The following is a 26854-nucleotide window of genomic DNA, read 5'->3' as shown; positions in this document are numbered from 1 at the left end:
TCCTCTGAAGCACAATCCATTGTCCACATAGCAGCCACAATAAACTTTAAAAAAGTAAATGAGAATATGTCACTCTTCCATTTAACTACACTTGGAATAAAAGTCAATCTCTTTACCTTACCCTATAGGGTCCCATAAGAGCTGGCCCATTACACCAAATTCACCACCTTCCCCTCTCCCGCATTACTAATTTCACTCCAAACACGCTGGCCTTCTTTCTATAAATAAGCCAAGTCTGTTTGCACCTCAGGACCTTTGCACTGTCTTCCCTCAGCTTGGAAGACCCTTCTAGATACTCACATTGCTTGCTTGTTATTTAGGGTTTAGCTCAAAAGTCACCTCTTCAAAAAAAGGCCTTCTGTGACCACAATCAAAAGTAGCAGCCCCACCCCTACCTTCTATAAACTTGATTTACATGAATTAATCCTCTACATTGTATATCGTCTATAGCCTGATCATCTTCTGAGTGCACTTATAATACTGACATTCTAGTCCCGCAAAGCTAAAAACCAGAACCCAGACAGCGGGGGATCTGCTGAGATAATGGCCAGTTCAAAGTCAGAAGCAGCCCCCTGGTCTTTTTCTTTTTAGCATCCAAAAGAAACTCTACTAAACTTTCTTTTTTCCAAACTTTCCTTTTTCCTTTGGGAGTAAAAACTTTTTTTTTTTTTGGTGAGGAGATCAGCCCTGTGCTAACATCTGCCAATCCTCCTCTTTTTTTTTTTTCTTGCTGAGGAAGACTGGCCCTGGACTAACATCCGTGCCCATCTTCCTCCACTTTATATGGGATGCCACCACAGCATGGCTTGCCAAGCAGTGCGTCAGTGCGCGCCCGGGATCCGAACTGGCGAACCCCGGGCCGCCACAGCGGAGCGCGCGCACCTAACTGCTTGAGCCACCGGGCCGGCCCTGGCTGTAAAATTTTTAAACGAAGCCATCATTAACTTTTGAAAATTTTCCTACTATATCCATTTAGGCTTGTCTTTTTAAAAATTATAATATCAAGCCTCTAGACTCTGTCTTTATTTTTTACTTGCCTTAAAGAAATCACTAGTTTTTCTGACTACTAAGCCTTTACTATAGTTTACTTTCTATCAATTAAAGAAAACAACTGATCATAATGGGACCGGGGATCTGGGATCTGTTTTCTGAGATGGGAAACTGGCTTACAAATAGAAAAATAAAAGGTAGAGATAAGAGCATTTTTAGAGACGGAGATGTAATTAATGCCTTATACAGTGACAGTAAAAGTGAGAAAACTTGTTAATACTGCTTAATTCTTCAAGAGTAAAAGATCTGAAAAAAGTGAAGAAAGTTCTTTGCTATTAGCCTGAATACTCTTTGAGGGCAAGCGGCTTGCACCCAGAGCATCCTGTATTGTGCCTGGCACATAAAAGGTGCTTCATAAACATCTGGTGAATAAAGGAATTAGTAAAATAATTCTAGAGATATAAAGGACTTAATGAACATCCAGTCAAATGATTTTGTTTTACAGATCAGGAAACTGAATGCAGCTTAGTGGCTTGCCTAATGTGATATATTATACACAGGAGACCAGGAGCAGAGCTGAGACCAGAACCCAGGCTATTATACTATCTCCCTGCAGTTATGGTGGAAAAAGCGGATGTTGGGCTCAAGAATTTCAATGTGGATAAATGAAAGATAAGGCATTGGTGAAAAACAATCAAACTGTAATTAACTGTTCAATAATGATTTAGAATGCAGAAAAGACCTTGGTGAGGCACTATGTAGTTACCCCTTACGTAGAGTCCGAATGGACCAACCAAATTCTCTCCATTATCAGAAAGGATACTGGAAACAAAAACCAGAAAACACATGCAACATTGACATCCCCCAACCTAGCTTTCCAATCTTACCTAATGTGACTGTTCAAATTAAGTCAACTGTCAGACTACCCAATTCCATTGCTCCGTCTACATTCACAACAGAAGTGGCTATAAAAACAGGATTCCTCCCTAAGGAGGTGGGGTTACAAAGATAAATTTGCAACTCTATTTGTTCTTGGCCCTCTATAACCTTTTCTCCCTTTCAATTCAACCAAACCTTTACTGATTAAAACTGCATAGACATGCTTTGACTCTGATCCTCAAGATGTGAAAAGGTCCTTTACTCTATTTCCCAAAAACCCTTTCCTTTGAAGCAAAGATTCATCTGATCAGCCTAATCAAATTGTTATCAGAGTGCCAATTTTGAGAGGGGCTTATGGATTATTTAAATTTTGGAAGAGTAAGTTTTCCCCACCTATGCAAGTAGTAGAGTCATAAGCAAAGATAGATTTTTATCCCAAGTCCAACAAGTAATCTTAACATTGATAAATGTTTCTATTGCTTGAGCCCTAAAGTCAATCAACCATAAAAAATATTCACTGAATGCAGTTTGGATGTCCAGTCCCATGTTGAACCACCAGCCTCACCAATACCAATTTCTTTGCTTGATTTGAATAAAGAGAAAATGTTTCTGGCCTTGAAGAGTCAGGAAAAGACTCAACTTAAAAGAACTGTTCACATTAAAAACTGAGAAGTTCTCCTCAATATATAAATTTTCTTCCTTCAAACAATTTTCCCACCATCTTTTACAGTACACTTTGCCTTCAAATAGCAAGCCACTTAGAAGTCACAAAAATTATTTCTCCATCTATTCAATGGATGGAACAAAAACTCAGTAAAATCAATTTTAAAAATCTAGAATAGTCAGCTAGGTATTCAAATCAAAAAGCAAAGCTTTGGACTCTAGACACAAATTCACTTCAAATATTAAATACTTGCATAACTCCTAAGTAAATTCACTTTTAAGGGATTGTGTCTCCAAAGTTACAAAATGTGGATAAGAGTTACTACTACCACTTTACCTTTACTGCCAGAGATAGTTACTTTGAGAACTGTCTTACAAAAGTCAACATTTTATTGGGTCTTCCAAAATCAATTCTTCACAATGAGAAATGGACATCAGTTAAATAAACTGTTAGAATAAGAAGAGAACGAGTCAGTATATTCATAAGCCTTTGCTGTTCTTGGCACCTGAATTCTACTGCAGGCTTTGCAGATACTTTCCTAAATCTGAGTTTTCTCATCTATAAATTGGGAGCAACTGTCCAAGAATCTCTAAGGTCCCTTCCAAAGCTCAAGTTCTATGCCCCTTTGGAAATACTGTTAAAATTATTTCTGCCTCTCTTCATACATGCTTTTTGAAAACTACAAGTAATACATATACAGCATAATAATTCAAAAGTTATAGGAAGCTATAATTGAAAGGTAAAAGTTTCCTTCCCGACACCCAAATTGGTCTTCTAAAGCCTAAAGACAACCACTGTTTTCTTCTGTATCCTCAGAAACAAACAAAAAAACTCACAAAACCAAAAAAAGGGCATGTACATACAAGCAAATATATACACACGCACACACATATATATATTCATATTCCCTGGAGGCACACATATACCTCATTCTTTCTAAAGGTTGCAAAGAATTCCACTGTACCCTGATGTGAGATTTGCAGGTTTTTGCTACTGCAAACATTGTAGCAAATAAGTGTATCTGAACGTTAAGTGCAAGCAAGCCCAAGAGCCTATGCATTGTTTATTTTGACAGATATTGCCAATTGCCCTACAAAATGTTGTACGAATATATACTCCCTGAGTGACTGCCCGATTCCCCGCACTTTTGAGCATCTACCCTCCTGATCCACCATTCATCCAGGATGGCCAGAGACAGAGAGACATAAAAAACCTTTAAGCAGGAGAACGAGTGAGACTTAGACCCAAAAAAAAAAAAAAAAGGCTAGAAATGTCTTCTATGAATTAAGTGGTCAAACTCCAGCCAAAAATATAGCAGACGTGATATGTAGTACTTGTTTATTTACAAAGTTTAAGTGTTGCTGTTTCCTTGAGGAAAATAAATTGGGGGGGGGGGCGGGTAGGGGAAGCACAAGGAGAGTAGGTGAGCAACTCATATTGCAAATTCCATGAATCCCAAGGAGACCCAGTTCTGTCTTAGATCACGATGTGGATTTAATAACATGTATGGCGAAATTCCTCCACATATAATCTGGCCACTTTCACCTAGAGATGGTTATCAGCACAGTGAAAGTCAATTTAGTCCCTTATCTTTATCACTGGCAAAGAATCCCTATAATTCAGCTGTTTATCCTCAAATTAAATGGGATGGTGCATGATTCCAGAGGTGATAAAACTGTTAATAAAGCACATAGAAAGAAATACTTGGTGTATTTTAAAAGTGTTTGTTTTTTATTAAATAATCGGTATAATGTCTAGCATGTAGTAGATACTCAATAAGTAGCTCTTAATTAAGTTAATTCACATCATCCACTTGGAAAATTATCATCATAGTTTAACAGGAAGTATTTGCAAAGGACCATGTAAACACCAGGCAACTTTTTAGGAGCGTGTATATATGTGTATGCATGTGTGTAGGGAGGGAGCTAATGAGTTTCTAAAACAAAATAAATATACACAAAAGCTCTCATTCTACTTTCCTATAATTTGCTATTATGAGTATTACATCTTCAGTTGTAGTATGCTATCACATTTTGAGGGGAAAAGAAAACACAATACTTTGGTCTTACAATGAAATGTGAAAAAAATTTTTTTATTTTAGAATCAGAGAAACACGATATATCTAATGCTATGCTCGTTTTCAGCAGAAGCTCCCTTTGATTTTATAAGAACAGTGGGAAAATACAATTTAGGAACACCCACTATGAGATTATTCCCAACATACTCTTTCCTTCTCCTCACCCAAGTAAACCAACCACACCCAACACTAAATCTCTTAAGAAAACTACCCCTAGTTTCTTCCATCATCAAGGGATGGCTAAAAAAAACACAATTTTAAGCATCAATCGGAAGCGCTCAGAATCAAGGTCAACCTTATATACATCTAGACACAAAACTAACCAAGCACAGCAAGTCCCATGCTGAGGGCCAGAAGCATCCCTTCCAAAATGAGGGTGGTCTTCTCAGCCCTTGCTCTGACTACATCACAAATGATCAATGGGGCCCAACGCCAGACACTGGACTCAGAGCAGATAGTACCAGGTACCCAACAAGGCATCAGCTGGGAAAAAGAGGGGAAGTAGAAGTAAACAGGACACAAAGTCAAATATAAGAGTTACTTGGCAAAGGTCCTGCCCATGATATTATCAAAAAAATCATGTGAGAGGTCCCCAAATTCTACCACTAATAAAGAAACCCTTACCTGTAGGCATATGATTTGGGTAGATCCTTTAAGATTGGTTGCAGCTGAAGAAAAATTAAAGTCTTCTAGGTCCTGGCAAATTCTACCTAATGGAGTTGAATGTCCCATCTACCAGACTGAATTCCACAGATTAGTAGGTAAAAATTTTAGGTTAAGAGTTTTCAAATAAAAATTATAAAGCAAAGCAAAGAAAATATTGCAATCACATAATTAAAGAGGCAGGCCTCAGACTGGGATGAAATAATTATGTCCTTCAACACAATCTACTGTTTCCAAGAGACACAAGAAGCTGTTTCTTGGACTTGAGATTGGTATTAAGTGGCAATGGATCAAGGAGAGAAAAATAAATGACTACTGGAAACGAAATCAAAAAATCAAATCCAAAGACATTCAATTTAACACTGAGCTTGCATATACTGCTAAAAACAAACTAAAGCAATATTTGGTTGGGCTCCTATGTCAAATGGCAAACTATTATGACATAAAAGAAAATAATGGGTCAGGATTGGCTGTAGACAGTTACTGCTCATACTTGCCACAAAAGTTTATCCAATCAGATCATGTAACGCAAATAACTTTCAAAAAGTAAGTAGGGTTTTTTTTCCTTGTATGTGTTTTTAATGAGCATGTACTCCATACAAGGCACAGTAGTCAAGGCACACAGTCCAGTGGAGGAAGGGAGGTGTCTTAGTTTTCTATTGCTGCGTAACAAATTACCAAAAACTACTGTTCAATGTCCTTGAGACTTCCACATAATTTATAATGAACCCCATCACTTCTAAATATCTCATATCTGTAAACTTTGACTTTCATAACTGATGTTAATTTAGTTAATTCAAAATATCTTTATATTATACTTAGTAATAAAGATGATACTGTTATCCTCATTCTTTATTCTAGAATGAAATTATGACCTTTATTTCAATTTCTATCATACTTGAAGCAGATGAAAACTTATTAAAAAACTTTTTTTAGTTATTCTTAAAAATACTCTAGATATCTATAGTGAAATCATTCACAATTTATTGGGGAAAAAAGGCTGAATTCAGTACAGTGCTCACTATCCAATTTGTAGACTCTTCAGATCTTGCCTGATTCTTGCCTCTCTGTCTTCAAGTAGTGATAACCAAGTAGGAGGAGAATGGATAAATTTAAATCCACTCATTTTCTTATGTGTGAGCTTGCTCAAATAATTGTTGAGAAAGTTTAGAGAAATTTGTTAAAATGAAGTTTTGGTATTACAGAAAGTTCTAACCAGACTTGTTAAAAGGGTACAAGAGCAGAGTACTCACAGAACTCTGGGATAAATTCTGAATGCATTTTTTCTTTTTCACAATTTTTATATACAGTAAAATTTACCTTTTTGTGTACAGTCTGTGAATTTTGACAAAATTCATAGGTAACCACCACCACAATCAAAATACAAAATAGTTTTTGTGTAAATTTTAGGACAACAACCATAAATAAAAGAAGAATTATCTAAAGCACTTACTTCAAAAGACAAGATATCTACCAAGTCAAAAGCAGACAAAACAGGATCTAAAAATTTATACAAGGATTTACTGAAAGTAGAGGAATACTGCCCCCTCTCTACTTTTGCCCCTACCTTCTAGCCAGTCCAAATCACTACAATCACCCCCATTTCATTAATTCCCATGGCTTCAGTTACCGTGTACATGCCTGCCTACCTCTTCTGCAAACGAGCTTCCTGCTACTAGACATCACGAGGCTATTTCGCAGGCATCTCAAACTCAGCAAGTCCAAAATGGATGCCCATCTTCCTCCAAAAACCTGACTGTCTTCCAGTGACCCTACCATTCATCCAAGTGCTCAAACTAGTAAACCTAGGAGTTACCCTTAACTCCCCACTCTCCCTCACTACCCACCTCCACTCCCCACCCCCCAATTTAGTCAACCACCATGTCCTGTCAATTTGACCTCAGAAATACATCCCAAACCCGTCTGTTTCTCTTGATCCCCATGACCAACAACCAACTTAATTAGTGCAGGACATTAGTATACTGCAGTTATCACCTTAATTAATGCAATACTTTCTTGTTTCATTCCTGCAGAGTGAGCTGGTTTTCTGCCACAGCATCTTTGCACATAATGTTTCCTCCACCCAGAATGCCTTTCCTTCATCTTTGAAAACATCTACTCTAATCTCTCCAAGTAGAATTAAATGCTTCCTCCTCCTTTATGTGTAGATCTCTTGCTGTTGTAATTATTTGTCTTTCCCACTAGACTCAGAGTGCTAGGAGGGCACTTAACTAGGTGTTATATTCACCTTGGTAAGCCTGGTGTCTAGGCAGTGCCCAGCAAATAGTAGGTGCTTAATACACATTTGAAAAAGGAATGAGTGACTATATCATGATCCAGATTAAATGGCCTCAAGGATTTTTACTTCCGTTTGCTAAGATTCCATTCTTACCAAGTGATCTTTTGCTTAGTACAACACAGTAGTTACTAGTCATATGATTTCAGCCAAGTTACTAAAACAACCTCTCTGTGCCTTGGACTCCTCACCTGTAAAATACAGATAAGCAGACCTCCCTCATAAGGTTATTGTGAAGACTGAATGAGTTAAACACATGTAAAATGCTTAGAGCAGTGCCTGACACATACATAATACATGTTCAATAATCATTAGCTATTATTATCAGTTTTTTAATAATATCCTAACACTAGGAGGGGAATGGACTGAGAAGACACATGTTTTGTAGGTCATGGAACTCAATGTACATTAATAAAATGGCATTCTGGTTTATCTGTCACCCCTTTTGAGTTTGGATAGCCATTCTTCCCGAAGACCAATCAACAACTCTGGTGACACTGAAGAAACAGTTTACTTGCAAAATTGAGGAATGGATCCTGACTCTTAAAGATCCCATCAAGTTAAAAGCATCCTGACAGGGCTTGTCAGAAGAGCTGGTCGGTCACCTTATGACACCTTCCTTTGGTTCTCTCTAAAAAGCAACATTTTGGTCAAAGGTAGGTAGTACAATTCAGTGAAAAGAATGTGACACTAGGAGGGAGAGACTTAAAGGATGCCACTAATTAGCTTTGAACATGATTGTATATTTTCAAGAGAAAGTCTCTGAGTTTATACTAGTCAGTTCTCAATTATCCATAATAAAAGAGATAAAAAGTGGTATAAATAATTCAAAACAGATAGTAAAAAAGATATACTTAACATTTTACTTTGGAATGTATTATGTAATTTTTCCTATAGATTTATACCCCAAATTGCATCTGGGCTGAACTAATAATAAAATGTATTTACATAGCCTGGCCATACATTAAAGACACCACGGGACTGCATTCCAAATAAAAGAAGGAAGCCAGCATGAGATAAATTCCTATGGATAATTTACATGAGGATAATTTAAAACTGACTATTAATATATAATTCCTCTCAACCTCACAGCATCCTCTTGAGGCTCTGTGAATTTTAGCCATAAAATTCTTTCAAACAAAAATCTCAAAATGTCATTGAGAAATAAAAGATGAGAACAACTGAGTTTCCAAAGGTGAATAAATCTAGACCTGGGAAGCCATGAAAGAATCATCCAATTGAGGATTTTTGCTCCCACAGATGTGGGGGTGCATTATTGTACCTAAGGAGCTAGAAGTGGTATCAGCCTAACTGCAAGTCAATTTATTTTATAAAATCAAGGTATTCCTGAAAGGTTATGCAACAATCTCAGTGCCAGAAAGCAACCACCTTGTCTAAACCCTTTGATTTTATAAAAGAAACTGAGATCCACAAAAGTTGCAACATGTCTGTCAAACTACATCATAAAATAAATATAAGTATTGGGAAGTTTGTTTTTTAAAAATTTCTTTAAATTGAGATATTACTGACATATAACACTGTATTGGTTTTACATGTAGAACATAATGATTTGATATATGTATATATTGCAAAATGATTACCACAATAAGTTTAGTTAACATCCATCACCACACATAGTTACAAAAAAATTTTTTTTCTTGTGATGAGAGCTTTTAAGATCTACAGGAAGTTCATTATTTAAATAATTCACTTATATAAATAAATAACCTTCTATATTTCTTGTAAGAAGAGACTTTAATGCTTCAGTTTGCTTAAATTGGGCCACATCTATATTTATGCTTTATCTTATAGTTCCATACGGTACAATTTCAGACTTACTAAAAATAAAATTGGTCCTCTGGGATATAACTTAACTCCCATACAAGCCTTTCCACTGCACCACAACATGAACCGTCCTCTCCAATTGGTCTAGCGGCTAGACTCTAGCCTATTTCTCAGCTCATACACACAGCCATGTGCCTTCCTCACATCTGTTCATACCATTCTGAAAGCCAGGAATGTTCTCCTACCTCCTATCTGAATATTACCCTTCTGGATCCAGGTCAAGTTCCACCTTGCCTTAAAGCGTTTCCTAATCACCTCAGTTCACTCTGAATTCCCATCATACTTATTGTCACTTTCTTGGCAGTTAACAAATGGTACTTAGATCCTTTACCTGATAATTAACATAGGATGCCCAGAATTGTAATGTGTCTATGTCTTTCCTTACCTACAAATTCTCTTTTGTTAAGTCTAGTGAGACCTAGGAATAGGTACTTAAAAAACAAAACAACTTATCAGATGGGAAAAGGAAAACAGCTGGTAGAAGAATAAAACTGATTTTTTTCCTTTATTAAAATATCCTTTAATGCTGTTTAAATATCTTTTCAACTATAAAAATATTTAAAGAATAATTAGGAAAACAGAACATTGCTTATCCTTCAACACAGCAATTCAACTTCCACGTCCACTTCAGGAATCCACCCTAAGGAATCAATCTGATCAGTGTATAAAAGATTTACGTACAAGAATGTTCATCACAAGGTAATTTATAAGCAAAAACTAAAGAAAAAGGAAGTTCATTAGTAGGGAATTGGCCAAATAAAATATAATGCATTCATACAACAGAATTCTATGTAGTTACTTTAAAAGATTATTTTTTAGTGACATGAAATTTTTTAGGTTTTTTTCCTTTATATTTTTCTATTTTGCCATTATTTTATAATCAGAAAATCTTTTTATTCTGAAAAAAATACAGCATAGATTTTGAAATTACACACAACTCTTTTTTAGGATTTGTGTATATAGTGCATTACTCACATTTACTACTACCACCATCACCAAAGAGCTCATGAAAAGAAGCAATCCCTAACAATGTACCAAAGTCCACATGTAATTAACTTCCCTGCTGTTTTTATGTTGTTTCTTCAAGCCAGAAGTTTCTGAAATAATTTACCAATAACTTTCACTGAAGGAAGTTTCTCAACTATGCAGAGGGCATTTCCACAGGTGGTGACAGCATGGCAATGAGTCAAGTCATCATCAAGTCAAGTTATATTCCAAAGGTCAACCATCACCACCACTACCACCACCACCCCATCATCAGATCACCAAGGTGAAGGGGAACTACCACTGATATAGCATCTCTAGTCAACAGATTTGAGTACTGAGGTTCACTAAGACCAACATGGAACTTTGTGTCTTGGTGCTGACGGGATTTCAACTTGAATGGGTCCCACAGCCATTCCACTTGAGATGCTCATCTGCACTCTCAAACCTTAGCAAGGATCTCTTGGAATTTTCTCTACTTCCCAGATAGCAAGTTCTAAATTTTCCTCTCTGAACTCCTATTCCCTCTACCAAGAGGAACGGAAGAGTCAAGATGAGAAAACAAAAAGTATGAAAGCTCTGAAGGTAGACCTAGCTGAGTATATTGGAAGAAAAGAAAGAAAGCCAGTGTAGCTTGAACATGGGGAACAAAGGAAAACACTGTACAAAAAACAGGCAGGGACCATATCACAGAGGACCTAACAGGTCATGATAAAGACTCTGGATGCTGTTATTTTCATAAGTTTTGCTGCTCCCATTGTGAATCAATTTTATATAAATGAAACCTAAATCTATGTTTCAAACCTCATCTGCTCTTCTAAAACCCAGTGCAATAGACTGAACTGCCTGCCTGCTAGGCAGCCTCTCCTAAATGTCAACACATGCAAAGCCAAACACTATCTTTCTTCCCAAACCAGCTCCTCCTGACTATTTTATATCTGCTAACAGACGGATCATTCATCCAGGCTTGATATCTCAAAGCTATCTTTCATTCCTTGCCTATTGTCCACCCTACTACATACGGGCTCCAAAGGTCCTCAAATCTCCAACCTACTCTTTCTTTTCTAGTCCATTGCCCCTATCCTACTTCACTCTAGCACCAGTTCTTATTTAGATTACTGGAACAGGCTAACCAGTTTCCACACCTCCAGTTCTTTCCCCAACAAATTTATCCTATATGTCATTTACACACTTTTAAGACAACCAGTAACCAGACAATATATAAATTTATTACCTCAAATTCTGACTTCACTTCAAGCTCCACTCATATCTGCCTACTTAACATATTTATACTTAGCCTCATTCACATCTCAAATTTAACATGTCTAAAACTGAACTGCTGATTTCTGATCTTCCCTCCAAATCCCACACCTACTCCTCCCATTCCTCTCTATCTCCCACTCCCATCTCACTAAGTGGCACCTCTGCCCATCCAACTGCTTGAGCCAGAGACCTGGGAGTCAGCCTTGACACTTTCTTCTCCCTCAACCTCCACATTCAATTCATAATTAAATGGATTCTTTAACATACTTCTCAAATCCATCTACTTCTCTCCATCGCCTCTACCACTGAGTCCCACCTGCAAACATTCTTATTTAAGTGTTATGAGGTACAGCCCAGGCATCAGGATTTTTAAAAGCTCCCCAGGTGATTCTAACATGCAGCTAAAGGTGAGAACCACTGTTCTACAGGGTCTGGACTTCCACCCACCTCTCTGACCTCATTTCTACTACTTTCTCCCTTGCTCACCTAAATCTACCCACATTGGCCTACTTGCTGGTTCCTTGACCGTGCCAGGAACAAACATTCCTCATGGCTTTTGCCCTTGCTATTCCCTCTCTCTGGAGCTCTGGTTCACTCCTTCACCTTATGCACATATTTACTCAACTACTACCTCTGTACTGATTTAGTGAGACGTTCCCCGGTCATTCTATGTAAAATTGCAAACCCCACCCCCACCCCAATACTCTCTCTCTCTCTTTCTCCACATTTATTTTTCTCCTTGGGACTTACCACCTTCTAACATACCATATATTTATCTTATTTACTGCCTGAATATGCACTTCATGAGAGCAGGGATTTTGTCCGTTTTATTCCTTAACTATATCCCCAGCACCAAGAACAGCATCTAGCACAAGATAGGTACTCAATTAATATTTAACTCCTCATCAAGGCCTTCCCAGCTTCCCCCGAATAAATTTAATTTTCCCATTATTCCCTTAATAGTAACTTATTCCTTTCCTTCATAACATTTACACTAAATTGTAATTATATTTGTGTTTATTTGCTGAAGCTTCTTTCCTAGACTATAAATAACATGAGAATACGGATTTTCTGTTTGGTTCACCATTATATATACTGTTCCTCTTGCTTAAGTGGCACACAGTAACTAATTAAAAAATAGTTGATGAATGAATTAACAAATGAATGAGGTCAAATATATTTTCTGAAAGCATATTCTGATCATGTTATTTTTTCAATCAAAAACTTGCAAAGTCTCTCCATCACTTACCACATTAAACCCTAACTGCCTGACCTTGGTAGAAGACCTTCCATGTTCTGGGCCAATTTACTTTCCTGTCTTATCTCCCAATATCCCATGAGTCTTTCGCTTCGGCTACACCACCCTGTTCATTATTTCCAGTACGCACCCTATACTAACAAACACTGCATTTCCCCACCTCCACATTTCTGCTCCTGACATTCCTTCTGCCTGAATTCCCTTTCCATCTCTGCCAATCAAAATTCCAGCCTTCAAAATACCTTCAAAACCCAGTTCAAATGTAATCTTCATGAAGACAGGCCTGACTCCCGCCCCAACTTCCCCAACTGAATGATGTCTTCCTCTTCTAAACACCAAAATATACAACACTGGTTTAATTCCTCACTCATTTCAGAATATAACCCTCCTTCACCTTTTACAAAACCTTTTGTTTATAGTCACTCGATAGATATTTGTTGAAATGAAGTCAGTTACCCCTACTCCCTTCTCTGTCATAAAACATATTTAAATTTGGGGGGCAGGTTCTCTTTAGCAAGACCTTTTAATAACCAAATATTCCCAGCCTTAACCTTCCTTCTATGACTCTTCTGAAAAGACAAGATTTTCCCAAATGCAATTTTTAGAGCTCAAATTTTTTAATGTATTCAACTGCTTGAAAAAAATGTTAAGCTGCATGTGCTACTATGATGACATAAATTCCATAAGCTATATTAAAATGTGTTACCCTAGAATTATCATATACTTGAAGGAATATCTGGCTGAAAATCTGAATACCTTAAACTCTGCTGTTTGAAAACAATAATTACTAGGAAAACATTTCTGTTCAACAAGAAATCTGAAACTTTTATCTTTTAAAGTACCCCATTCATTTCTACATCATGTTAAGTGATGTTAAGAAACAGCACTATCTGGGCCAGCCAGGTGGTGTAGCAGTTAAGTTTGTGTGCTCCGCTTCGGTGGCCCAGGGTTCCCAGGTTCAGATCCTGGGCACGGACCTATGCACCACTCACCAAGCCACGCGGACGTGGTGTCCCACATAGAGCAACTAGAAGGATGTACAACTATGACATACAACTATCTACTGGGGCTTTGGGGAGAAAAGAAAAAGGGGGAAAAAAAGGAGGAAGATTGGCAAGAGATGTTAGCTCAGGACCAATCTTCCTCAAAAAAAAGAAAGAAAGAAAGAAAGAAAGAAACAGCACTAGCTGTTTATCCAGTAAAATTCTACCGTGAGACAGTTGTCATACCTCAAGTAATAGACCTTTGTTTCCCCACCCACACCCTCTCATAAGGTTGTGGTTCCCAATGCGTAGTCTGTGGATCCCTGGAAGTCCCTTTCAAGGAGGCTGTGAAATTGAAACTATTTTTATAATACTAAGAAATTGTTTGCTTTTTTCATTGTGTTGACATTTGCACTGGTGGTACAAAATCAATAATGGGTAAAAACTGCTGATGCCTTAGCATAAGTCAAGGTAATGGCATCAAACTGTGCTAGAGTCATGCGTCTTTCACTACCATGTATTGGTGATTTAAAAAAAAAAGTCAATTTCACTTAAGAATGTTCTTGATGAAGCAACAAAAATTACTAATTTTATTCAATTCGAACCCTTGAGTACAGGTCTTTTAAATATTCTGTGTGATGAAATGAGAAGTATACAGAAAACACTTCTGCAGGATACTCAAGTACAATGGTTGTCTCTAGGAAAAGCACTTGTGACTATATGACTTGCAAGCTGAACTGGTTTTTTCACGGAACACTACTTTTACTTGGAGCAAAGGACAAACGGTGGTTATTCAGACATGAATATTTAGCAGACATTTTCTTGAAAATGAAGTAAATCTGTCACTCCAAGGAAAACAACTGACACTATTTGTCGCCAAAGATAAAATCCAAGGGGCCGGCCCCGTGGCTTGGTGGTTAAGTGTGTGCGCTCTGCTACTGGCGGCCTGGGGTTCGGATCCTGGGCATGCACAGACACACCGCTTGTCCGGCCACGCTGAGGCGGCGTCTCACACATAGCAACTAGAAGGATGTGCAACTATGACATACAACTATCTACTGGGGGTTCAGGGAGAAAAAGGGAAAAAAAAAAAAAGGAGGAGGATTGGCAATAGATGTTAGCTTAGGGCTGGTCTTCCTCAGCAAAAAGAGGAGGATTAGCATGGATGTTAGCACAGGGCTGATCTTCCTCACACACACACACACAAAAAATCCAAGCTTTTAATCAAAAATTAGAATTTTGGGGGGCCAGCCTGGTGGCGTAGTGGTTAAGCTCGCATGCTCTGCTTCAGTGGCCCACCGTTCGTGGGTTCAGATCCCAGGCATGGACCTACACACCGCTCATCAAGCCATGCTGTGGCAGCGTCCCGCATACCAAATAGAGGAAGACTGGCACAGATGTTAGCTCAGGGCCAATCTTCCTCACCAAAACAAAAAACAAAACAAAAAAAATTAGAATTTTGGAAATCTTGTAGCTGCTTGATAGATTCCCAATACTTACAGACTTTTCTGATGAGATGTGTAGTGATATTAACTAATGTGGGTTTTTTGATATCGCAGTATGAAATGTAACATTTGGAAGACTTGCTTAACTCAATGAACCAATATTTTCAAAACAACCAATGCATGATATTATAAAATCATGTATGAGTAAAATATCTATTCAAAGTACAAGACAGCCAATGGATTTTAATGGAACAGTAACATTAATATGATTTCAGATTCCACACTGCAACTTAACTTGTAAGAAACTACCAAAATCAAGTTTTGGTGTAGTATCAGAGAAGAATATGCACAATTATCTGAAAATACTCCTCCCTTTTCTATCTACATATCCTTTGACGCCATATTTTCTTTATATACTTCAATTAAAACAATCTATCGTATCAGATTGAATATAGAAGCAGATATGAGAATCTGTCTTTTATTAAGCCAGATATTTAAGAGACTTGCAAAAATGTAAAAATTGCTACTGTTCTCACTAATTTTTTGCAAAGTTACTTTTCATAAAACTATATTATTTATGTTAACATGAGATAGGTTTATTTTTTTAAGTAATACTTAAAAAATGTTTTCCATTTTATTTCTAATTTGGTAAATATCAGTAGATATAAACTATATAAACAAAAGCTCTTTGGGGTCAATAATTTTTAAGAGTATAAAGAGTCCGCAGACTAAAAAGTTTGACAACCACTGCTCTAAGAGAATCTGCCTCTGATTCCTGCCACTCCCCAAACCGCTCTGTTGTACCAAGTCTCCTCTCCCGCATCCTCAACCAGAGTTGAACCTGGGGCAGATATCTGGCCCAGAGGAAATCAAGCCTTAGACTGACCAAATCAGATCTCACTCAGGAATCTGAATTAAGCCTCATGGATAATGAGGTCTATTTATGGCAGAACACTAGAGTCCATGAACTCTTACTGCTGAAGTCCTTGGAACTGTTTGGGTTCCAGCCCTTTCTGAGGCCTGATTGTTCAGCTTTTCCTTGGATTCTACAACAGCTATTTCCTTTTGATAAATCTCCTTTTATATGAGCTAGTTTTAAATGGGTTTCTTTTCCTTATGATGAAGAAAACACCACAGAACCTCAATGCCTTTACTTAACGTGTTTTATTTGGTGTCCTTAACCAAGACACCAAATTATAACAAGGTTCCCCTCCATTTCAAGACCATATCCCAATATAAAAATGAAAATTACCCCAACAAAACTAAAAAGTGAATGGAAATTGTAGGCTCATTCAGAACAAGAGACAAACTTAATGATCAGCTGCTAGAGAAGTGAGGCTTGATTTTTTTTTTTCTTTTTTGGAAAAGCTGATTATTTATCATGTCAATATACTTTAGACAGCACATGGCTTCATTAAAATACACCAATCTGACAGGGTTTTCCAGGGAGGTTGATGAACAGAAAAAGAACAAGGTAGTGAGACTACCCTACCATATATGAACAATTATTATAAAGCTATGATGATTAAGGCCGTGTAGTACCAGCACAAGATATGCAAACAGACCGAAATAGGGAATACAGATACAAACCCTTATATATTTGGAAACATATAAGTGGCATTATAAAGTAGTGGGGAGCAGACATGACTATTCAATAAATGATGCTGGGGTACCAGGTTATCCTTATGGAAATAAAATTAAATCTCTACTTCAGGGTTATCCTAAAGGAAAAAAAAAAATAGATCCCTACTTCACCCCAAACATCAAAATAAGTTCTAGATGGATTAGAGACCTAAATGTGAAAAGCAAAACTTTAAAACTATTAGAAGAAAATATAGGATGTAACTATTACCTCAGTATAGGAGAGGATTCCTTCATTAAGATACAAAAACACATATCATGAAGGAAAAACACAATAAATCTGACTCAAAGTTTAAAACTTAGTTTCAAAAAAAGATAAAATACAGTTAAAAAAAATTAAAACACATCCATTAGGATGGCTACTATCAAAAAACCCCCAAAATAACAACTGTTGGCAAGTATGTACAGAAACTGGAACCCTTGCGCACTGCTGGTAGGAATGTAAAATGGTGCAGCCACTACATTAAACAGTATGGCAGTTCCTCAAAAAAATTAAAAATGGAATTACCAAATGATTCAGCAATTCTATTTCTGGGTATATATCCAAAAAAATTGAAAGCAAGGTCTCAAAGAGACTCTTGTACACCCATATTCACAGCAGCATTATTGACACTAGCCAAAAGGTGGAAGCTACTCAACTGTCCATCAACAGATGATTGTATAAACAAAATGTGGTAAAAAGTAGTCTGCCTCTTATCTGTGAGGGATGTGTTCCAAGACCCCCAGTGGATGCCTGAAACCGTGGCTAGTACCGAACTCTATGTATACTATGTTTTTTCCTAAATCTAGATACCTATGATAAAGTTTAATTTATAAATTAGGCACAGTAACAGAGTAACAACAATAACTAATAATAAAATAGAACAATTATAACAGTATTCTGTAATAAAACATGTGAATGTGGTCTCTCTCTCTCAAAATATCTTACTGTATTGTACTCACCTTTCTTCTTGTAATGATGTGAGGTAACAAAATGCCTGTGTGATGAGATGAACTGAGGTGAATGACACAGGCATTGTGACGCAGCTCTGGGCTACTACTGACCTTCTGATGATACATCAGGAGAGGATCATCTGCTTCCAGACCACGGTTGACCGTGGGTAACTGAAAGCAGGAAAGCAAAACCACGGATAAGGGAGGACTACTGTATACATACAATGGACTATTATTCAGCCTTAAAAAGGAAGGAAAGTCTGACACATGTTACAACATGGATGAACCTTGAGGACATTATGCTAAGCGAAATAAGCCAGATACAAAAGGACAAATATAGATCTTCCTTGACTAACAATGGGGTTACGTCCTGATAAACCCATTGTAAGCTGAAAACATGGTAAATCGACAATGCATTTAATATACCTACCCTACCCAATATCATAGCTTAGCCTAGCTTACCTTAAACATGCTCAGAACACTTACATCAGCCTACAGTTGGGCAAAATCATCTAACACAAAGACTATTTTATAATAGAGTGTTGAATATATCATGTAATTTACTGAATACTGTACTGAAAGTGAAAAACAGAATGGCTGTCAGTGTAACGGTTGTTTACCCTCGTAATCACGTGGCTGACTGGGAGCTGCAGCTCGCTGCCGCTGCCCAGCATCACGAGAGACTGTCATACCGGTAGGCCAGAAAAGATCAAAACTCAAAATTCGAAGTACAGTTTCTACTGAATGCACATCACTTTCGCACCATTGTAAAGCTGAAAAATCGTAAGTCGAACCATCTTAAGTCGGGGAGTGTCTGTACTGCATGATTCCACTCAGATCAAGTATCTGAAGTAGTCAAAACCATAGAAACAGAAAGTAGTACCTGTTTCTAAACACCAAGAAAAGGATTATGTAAATCTCAAATTAAGGAGATAAATGATTACATATACATTTTTTCCTTACAAATAAATAAAAAGACAGACAGATAGATAGGAGGAATTAGAGGCTCTCAGAAAACTACTGCAAGCCCTTCTTTGATGTAGCTGGTGCCACAGCAAAAAAGATTTATGTCAGTAGCTTCTTAGAAAGAAACAGTCAAGAACAAAAGTGTTCATGGTCAAGGAAGGGTTCTGAGGTCTGCATCCAGCTCTCCCAAAGTGGCACGACCAGCTCTGCCACACAGAGCAGCTAGGCAACTCCTGCCAGTTCTATTAGACATGACCATAGTTGTAAGAATGGAGGCCCAAGTGTTTCCTCAAGAGGCTATACTTGAGAATCTTTTTTCCTATAATGAGAGCTGGTCAAAAACAAAAGTAAAAGAAGCTACTAGATCTTAGTAGCAAATGTATCAGGACAGCCTTTCAGAGTGATTCACCATGCCTGAAAACAAACACAAGAAACAGCTGTGCTTCCCTGAATACACAAGCATAATTTAATACGGGGCCAGTATTGTTATGAAACCAGGTTGAAAACTACCTTATCAAGTCTGGAAGCAAATGTGAAAAGATGATTTAAAAAGTGAATTTCAGATAAGTATCAGAATAGCTTTACTGTCAGGCTTTGAGTAACTTGAAATCAGTAAGATTACTCAAAATACCACTACACGATAAGAGTCTAATAAAACATTTCCGCTAAGGCAGGAATTAGTGCAGCCCCTAAAACCAGCTTTAGAATGCAGTACCACTATATCTTTCATTTGTATTAACCTTCATTAATGTGGTGGATTTTCAGAAAACACTATGGATGCATTGCCATTTCTTCTGAGTCTACAGGACATGATAGAAAGCCACAAGATTCAGCTCTGTTTCAGACCCTGTGATAAGACAGCTAGATATACCAGTTCATGGCCTATCTGAAATTTTTCCCTAATTAAGAACAAATTTGTCTCACTCCTTTTTTATGATGAAAATCTAGCAATAAAGAAAAAAATATGCTATTACAGCATAATCTTACATAACACTCCAACTGTGTGGAGAAATGCGTGTAAATGAGGAAAAGGGAGGAAAGACAAACACATACTTGTGCACATACACACGTGTTGTTATATAACCTTCAAAACCCCACATCTCCAAGAAAGCTTATAAACACAATTTCAGTCTCTAAATTTCATTTTGTGTACCTTGCATCTCAGAAAAAAAGCAAGGCTGCTTATGAAAGGAGACATTCCCCAGTCTCTTATATAGCTAACCTTATACTAAGGAAGTGGAGGAGGGGAAGGAACACTCTCTTCAGAGATACCACCTGTCTTTCACAAAGAGTCTTCAAGACAAGGAATCTCTGAGGTCTAAGACCCAGAGTCTAGCAATGTCAGCGGCACAGAAATGAGTGGAACACTAGGTGTCTTGAGTTAAAATAAAGGCACTTTCAGTTTTTAGAATTTAGTTCCAGAAGCTCCAGAGGGAGATGAACATAACTTATTAAAAGGGAAGAAAATGTGATATATACACACATATATATAAACACACAGAATTGAAGGTTCCACAGCCAGGACAGGAAAAATACCAAGTGAGCCAGGAACTTCTCATACTAGGGCAAGGAAAAGCTCATACACCAAGCTTCAAGGGCTCCCAGAGGCCAAACACGGAACATTCTGAGCACCAAAAAAAATGTCTATAATTGTTGGTAAAACATAGAATAAATTAAAATTCATGAGTTTATAATGATACTAAAACAAAGAGAGTGAGAAAAAGAAACCATTCATTTGCTAGAGGTGATTATCATACTATCTCTTTACTTAGAAAATTGTTAAAGGGAAAATTAAGAATTTACCTGGACTTTTTGGTAGAATTATAATTTTTTTTTTAAATTTTATTTATTTTTTCCCCCGAAGCCCCAGTAGATAGTTGTATGTCATAGTTTCACATCCTTCTAGGCGCTGTATGTGGGATGCGGCCTCAGCATGGCCGGAGAAGCGGTACATCGGTGCGCGCCTGGGATCCGAACCCGGGCCGCCAGCAGCTGAGCGCACGCACTTAACCGCTAAGCCACGGGGCCGGCCCTAGAATTATAATTTATTCCTAACTGATGAGGGATATCTTTACAGAACAGTGAAAGCTAATCAACGTAAAAGGAATGGCAGAATTAGAAAGTTACCATTTTGCAACACCCAAAGAAATAACTGAGTCAGACAAGGATCACTGTCATTACGTGAAAGGTTGCTGGAGAAGTCTAACAGTATGATGCCAAAGTGTCACCACTGGACAGATTACTAATTACAAAAGAAAAAAATGTCTTCACAATGGAGAAATCTGGTATTTATTATCTTAAACAAACGATCAAACAAACAGCATCATCAATAGTGTTTCTCCTATTGTGATGCAATATGAGGTACAGAGCAACACCTATGAAGTATTCTTACCAAAAATGTTTAACCTGAATCTAATCAAGCCTTTAGACTTCATTGCTAGTTTATAGGAAATACAGGGATAAAGGATCAAATTAAATGAAATTGTGAGAAAACAATTAGAAAATTCCAGAACTGATACATTCTACAAGACAAACGACCCGGTCTCTTCAAAAAGGCAATATTGTGTGGCTTCTAAATAAACTGTTCTAGATTTAAAAAGAGACTAAAAGACATGTTTGAAGATAACAGTACCAATAGCTAAAAAGTGTCATTTTCAAGACAACTGGAAAAATCTGAATATGAACTGGATATTAGACGGTATTAAGAAATTACTATTAATTGCCTCAACTGCGACAATGTATTGTAAGAACAATTAAGTAAAACAATGTCTTTATTTTAAGAAGATGCAGCTAAAGTATAATGCATTAAGGTGCCATGATGTCTGCAATATAAAAATTTATATATTATATATATAAACACATATGCACATATTTAGATAAAGCAAATACAGTCATGTGTCATTTAAAACAAGGATACGTTCTGAGAAACGCACCAGTAGGTGATTTCATCGTTGTGTGATCACAGAGTGTACTTAACACAAACCTAGATGGTCTAGCCTACTACACACCTGGGCTATATGGGACCACTATCGTATATTCGGTCTGTCGTTGACCCAAACGTCACTATGTGGTGCGTCATCCTCCCGTTCTGCTTTCTAACTGTACTCTTAGTATTTCATATCTTCAGTAGACTTGGTTTTCCAACAAGATTGTAAGCTCCTTCAGGCACATATATCTTTTAGTTCTTTTCTATTTCCTCACGGTTCATAGTGAAGTATTCTGCAATCGGCAGACTTTTAAAAGTACTAGTACCAATATGCTGTATAAACACTCAGTAATGCACCTTAACTAACTGGGTTAGCTTTTCAGTTCCTCAACAGAATGGCAGTTCACGTATATAAACAATTTTGAGTCACAGCTATCAAAAGGAGATCATAAAACATCACTTAACGGGCTTACAGAATTTCACATAGAGAAACTAGCATCTAAGAGTTAAAGGAAGAAATCAGAATATAGGTTTTACATGTCTTCCTAACATTGTGGTGGATTTGCTGTGTTATCCAGGCATATGACTTTATTCTCATGACATTATTCTTCAGTCGAACAATATCTTCTACCACCATTCCCATCTGCAAAACAGCGATGGTATTTACCCACAACTGCTGGATGTAATGAAGCTTAACAAGCTACATAATAAACTTCAAAATCTTAGATACAAGACTGCACAAAGATAAAAAATTTTGACAATACAGTGTCGGTGAGGAAAGTGGCAGATTCATACACTGCTGGCAAGAACAGAAATTTGTACAACCTCTATGGAAAGCAATTTAGCAATATCTAACAACATTAAAAATGCATATGTCGTGCTGGCCCCGTGGCTTAGCGGTTAGGTGCGCACGCTCCGCAGCAGGCGACTCGGGTTCGGATCCCGGGCGCGCACCACCGCACCGCTTCTCCGGCCTGCAGCGTCCCACATGCAGCAACTAGAAGGATGTGCAGCTATGACATACAACTATCTACTGGGGCTTTGGGGGAAAAATAAATAAATAAACAAAATTATTTAAAAAAAAAAATGCATATGTCCTCTGCTCCAGCACTTCCACTGGGAACTTATCCAACAGACACCCATGTACATAAAAAGTACAGAGAAGGAATTAATTGTAGCACTGCAAACAACTTAAGTATCCAATAATAAGAGCTGGCTGAATGATGGTACATCTATGCAATGGAATATCTGCCATCTTTCAAAAAGGAAGAGCTACTCTATGTACTGTAAGGAATGATGGTCAAGATATGTTAAGTGAAAGAAGCAAAGTGCAGAATAACAGGTATAGTATCTTACCATTTGTGTAAAACAAAAAATAAAAACAAAACACCAAAGAATACATAGTTGTATATGCTTGTAAAAGCATTGACTATCTCTAGAAGAGTAAACAAGATGTAGCTAACAACAGTTTCCTTTGGGGAGGGTAAATAGATGGATGAAAGGAAGAAATTAGAAGAAAGATTTTTCACTGTGTACCTTCTGAATTTTGTTTCATATGTACGTACATGTGTTACCCATTTTAAAGAGTTTTTTTAAACGTGGCTGTGCACCAATACAAACCATTTAATGATATTCATCTCTATCCTAAAAGCATTCCATGCCTTCGTACCATAAAAATTTTAAATGACGCTTCAGTAAATTCAACCAGATGAAATGTGTCCAGATAAAAACAAAGCATCCTAGATGACAGAAGCCTACTGAGAAGAGAAATGGACATTACCTCAATAGTTGTACCTCAAGATTTTACCAGAACCTGATGGAAGTCTGGATATAAGCAACATTAAACATTTCCAAGTATCAAACTAACCACTGTGAAGAGCTCTAAAAAGAGAAGTCACAGAAGTACCAAATGGACACCAACGACCCCCACCCTAGGTGGGGGGTTGTCACAATAACTTATACTCCTCAGTCTTCACACAAGCAAAAAAAAATGAGTCTCCAGCTCTTTCCCAGGACACAGGATGATATATGCCCCCCAAATTCCTGTGCTTCCTGTGTCATCTCTTGGCTCCAACTGTAACCATGGCAACAGAAAAGAGCACAAAAGACAGCTGAACCATGCAAAGGCCAGGGTTAAATGGGGAAGTGAAAAATATATATATACTTTAAAGTCCGAGAACATAAGGTCCTAGAGGTAAGAATGGCAGCAAAAAAAGCCTTCCGAGAAGAATACCAAAGAAAGAATACAACAGAAAGAGAATAAAAAATAAGGCTTACTAATATATCCCATTCACAGTTATCCAGATATGAGACAAGGTTGGTAAAGACAACTGAAAAACACAGAAAATGCTCCCCCTCGCTATTGAGCTATTCATTTCAATGCTATTCAGCAAACCTTCTGTTTGTAAGAGTTTATCAATTCCTCACCCTGTTCTGATAGCAGAGCTAAGAAGCAGCCCCAAAGTATCCAAAAGAATGGCAACCCAGGAGCAAAAGAAAGGACCATGTATAACCTGCCAACAGAAAACCCAGGTCCTAGATCACTGAAATATTACTGTACTTTAACGTTCCTTATTTCAAATTGCTCTCTGTTATTTGCAAATGTGAAAGAAACATCACTCCATTACTTAAAGTTAAAACCTCCACTGGGTAAGTTGCGGTCCATCTGTAGTTTCAGATTGCTTTTGTTTTCATGTGACGTTCACAGAGCATCAATAATGTACAGCTAAAACGAAAGTGCTAAGGAAGATCTTTTACAAAAAAGGAGGCAAATAGGTCACACAAAGTAGGAGAGCTGGAGATGAGAATCTTGATGTCTTGATTTACAGGTAATACTCTAAGCCTTACACTGTGTGCTCCTAATCTCTACCTTATCTAGTTCTGCGAAGATAATTAACTATGTTACTAAAAGGAAACCCCCTTACTTTCTTTTTTATGACCCTTAGTCCTCCTCAGAAAGGCTACCAAAATCCCCTGCCAGAATAAATGAATGGACTGGGGCACCTACTCCTAAGTTTAGGGAAGGTTTGCATTAAAGGTGCAGCATGACGACGGGAGCAGAGGAAAGAAAAGTACTGCGAGAACTAGAAGTTGCAGTGACAGTTTCAAAAGAAGGGTCAGCTGGGGGCACGTTGGCTCCGGGAGGCGTTTGTAGCCTGGGAGTCTCTAGGGCAACACCAGATGCCAACAGTGCTTTGTCAGTAAGTCCCTCAAATAATTTAAATTCTCCCTTTCGCAGAGGAGCAACAGAGGCTCACTCTCCCGCAGCAAGTCTAGCCCACTGCCTGGGAAAAAGGCGGGCGCGTGGTCAAGGGGCTCTTTATCCCGCAGGTCCCTGCAACACAGCGATGCGCATGCGCCCCCAGGGCAGCGAACAAGCACCCCTAGCGCGTTCACACTCGCGCATGCGCAGTCACCCATCTCGCCGCAGGCGACAGCTCACTATTTGGCAAGGGGGATGGGGCTGGGCAAATGATGGGGGGGCTGAAGGCAGGGGGCGCGTTTGTGTCTCCTGAATGCTTGGGATTGGGAGAAGGAACGGTTGATTAGGCTCTGGCAGTCACAGGCCACGAAACCCGGGATGTGGGAAATGGGGCAGAGAAGAGTATATGTGTGGCGGGGGGGGGCGGGGGAAGTGGGGGTCAATCACCTCTTAAAGGAGGCGCCCCCCCCCCTCGACTCCGACAGGACAACCCTCTCCCTCGACTCTCTTCCCTCCACTCACCTGAGAGCGGCGGCGACAGCTGCTGGTCCCCGTCCGCCTGCGCTCGCCTCATACTGTCCGCAACATCCGGGACCTGCGAGACCGCCGATACACAAATACACACACACTCGGAGCGCGCACACTCACACACACACACACCGACACACACCGGCCGGGGCGTCATGGCGTCAGCACGTCGACGCAGCGAGCGCGTACCCGCCGGGCCCCACCCCGCGCGGCCTCCGCCCCCGCTGCTCCCTTCCCCTCCCCTTCCCTCCCCTCCCTGGGTTCTCCCACTTCCTCAGGACTCCACCCACCTCCCCTGGTGCGCATGCGTCCCGGGGTCTCACCGGGGCCCGGGCGGTCGAGGGAAGGAGGGGCCTGAGGAGAAAGAGGCGGGAACTCAGGGTCGCGTGCAGGGCGCGGCAGGCTGCGCGGAGGTGCGAGGACCAAATAGAGACACGCCAAGTGGGCTTGTGGGGGGCGAATAACAGTAAAGGCGTTTGACATTTGCAACTTATATTTGCAAGCAGTTTATAGACTACCAACGACTTTTATGTGCATTACCTCATTTTTTGTAACCAACTCTGTGTCAGTAAAATATTATTTGGACTTCATGGTAATGCTAGAGATTCTTTTAAGTAACTTTTAAAATTTAGCATTTGTAAACAGAAACAAGTAGGACCATTCTCTGGGGGGGGAGGGCATATAAGTGGCTTAACTGAAAGGAAGCTGATTTCAGTGACAATTTGTTGTGTTGGACGCCCGGGTCCCCAGTCAGCCTCACATCCTAGCTCCCATGGGCCGTCAGTGATTCCTGAGTTGAGAAAAAGGAAAAAGTCTCAGAGCATCTTGGCCCTGGGAGAAAAATAGTCATCTCTACGTTGGAGCAATAATGTCAGTATTAGGATATTTATTATTGCTACAATTCTTTCTTTTAGCTTAAACTTTAAAAAATTATTCTTACTGAATTAAGCCAAATAATCTGGAGCTGCATTGTCTCTTTTCCATACTGAGATAGTATCATTATGTGGACACGTACGCACAAATGCCTGAGGAGGCATTGGACCGGAAGGAACAGCCAGATGAACCTGTGGGTCATGGGGTGACAGAGTGTGGGCCCTGCCTGGGGAACAGCTTCCGGAAGCCCTGCTGCTGTGGGACTGTCTCCAGGAGACGGTGCTCACTGTCTCTTGCCACATGAGTCCTGGCAGCAGGTGGCTGGTGAGTCTGTTCAGCAGGGAAAGCTGGGACCCCATGAGCAAAGCCATGGGGTTCAGAAAGAAACCCCTGACAGTGCCAGACCCTGACAAGCAGACCCTACAATCCCACAGCTTA

General features: G+C 38.8%; 1 protein-coding gene across 6 annotated transcripts in view; it reads right to left on the bottom strand.

Moving 5' to 3' along the window:
- SPOP (speckle type BTB/POZ protein) overlaps window positions 1-25690 on the bottom strand; it is a 63948-nt gene extending 38258 nt beyond the window's left edge. For 3 of the 6 annotated variants that reach the window (XM_087441017.1, XM_087441016.1, XM_087441019.1), the window contains exons 1-2: window positions 25538-25690; window positions 17931-18092 (exon numbers count right to left, since the gene is read on the bottom strand). The gene's annotated coding sequence lies outside the window, so the exon portion shown is untranslated. The remainder of the gene's footprint in view (window positions 1-17930; window positions 18093-25537) is intronic. The other 3 variants (XM_014790808.2, XM_004434658.3, XM_004434657.3) reach the window with 2 other exon arrangements.
- Window positions 25691-26854: the final 1164 nt, after the last annotated feature.

This window comes from Ceratotherium simum, chromosome 16, assembly GCF_057802395.1.
Source record: "Ceratotherium simum simum isolate JZ-2026a chromosome 16, ASM5780239v1, whole genome shotgun sequence".
Taxonomy (NCBI): domain Eukaryota; kingdom Metazoa; phylum Chordata; class Mammalia; order Perissodactyla; family Rhinocerotidae; genus Ceratotherium; species Ceratotherium simum.
This window is presented reverse-complemented; position numbering and strand designations above follow the sequence as displayed.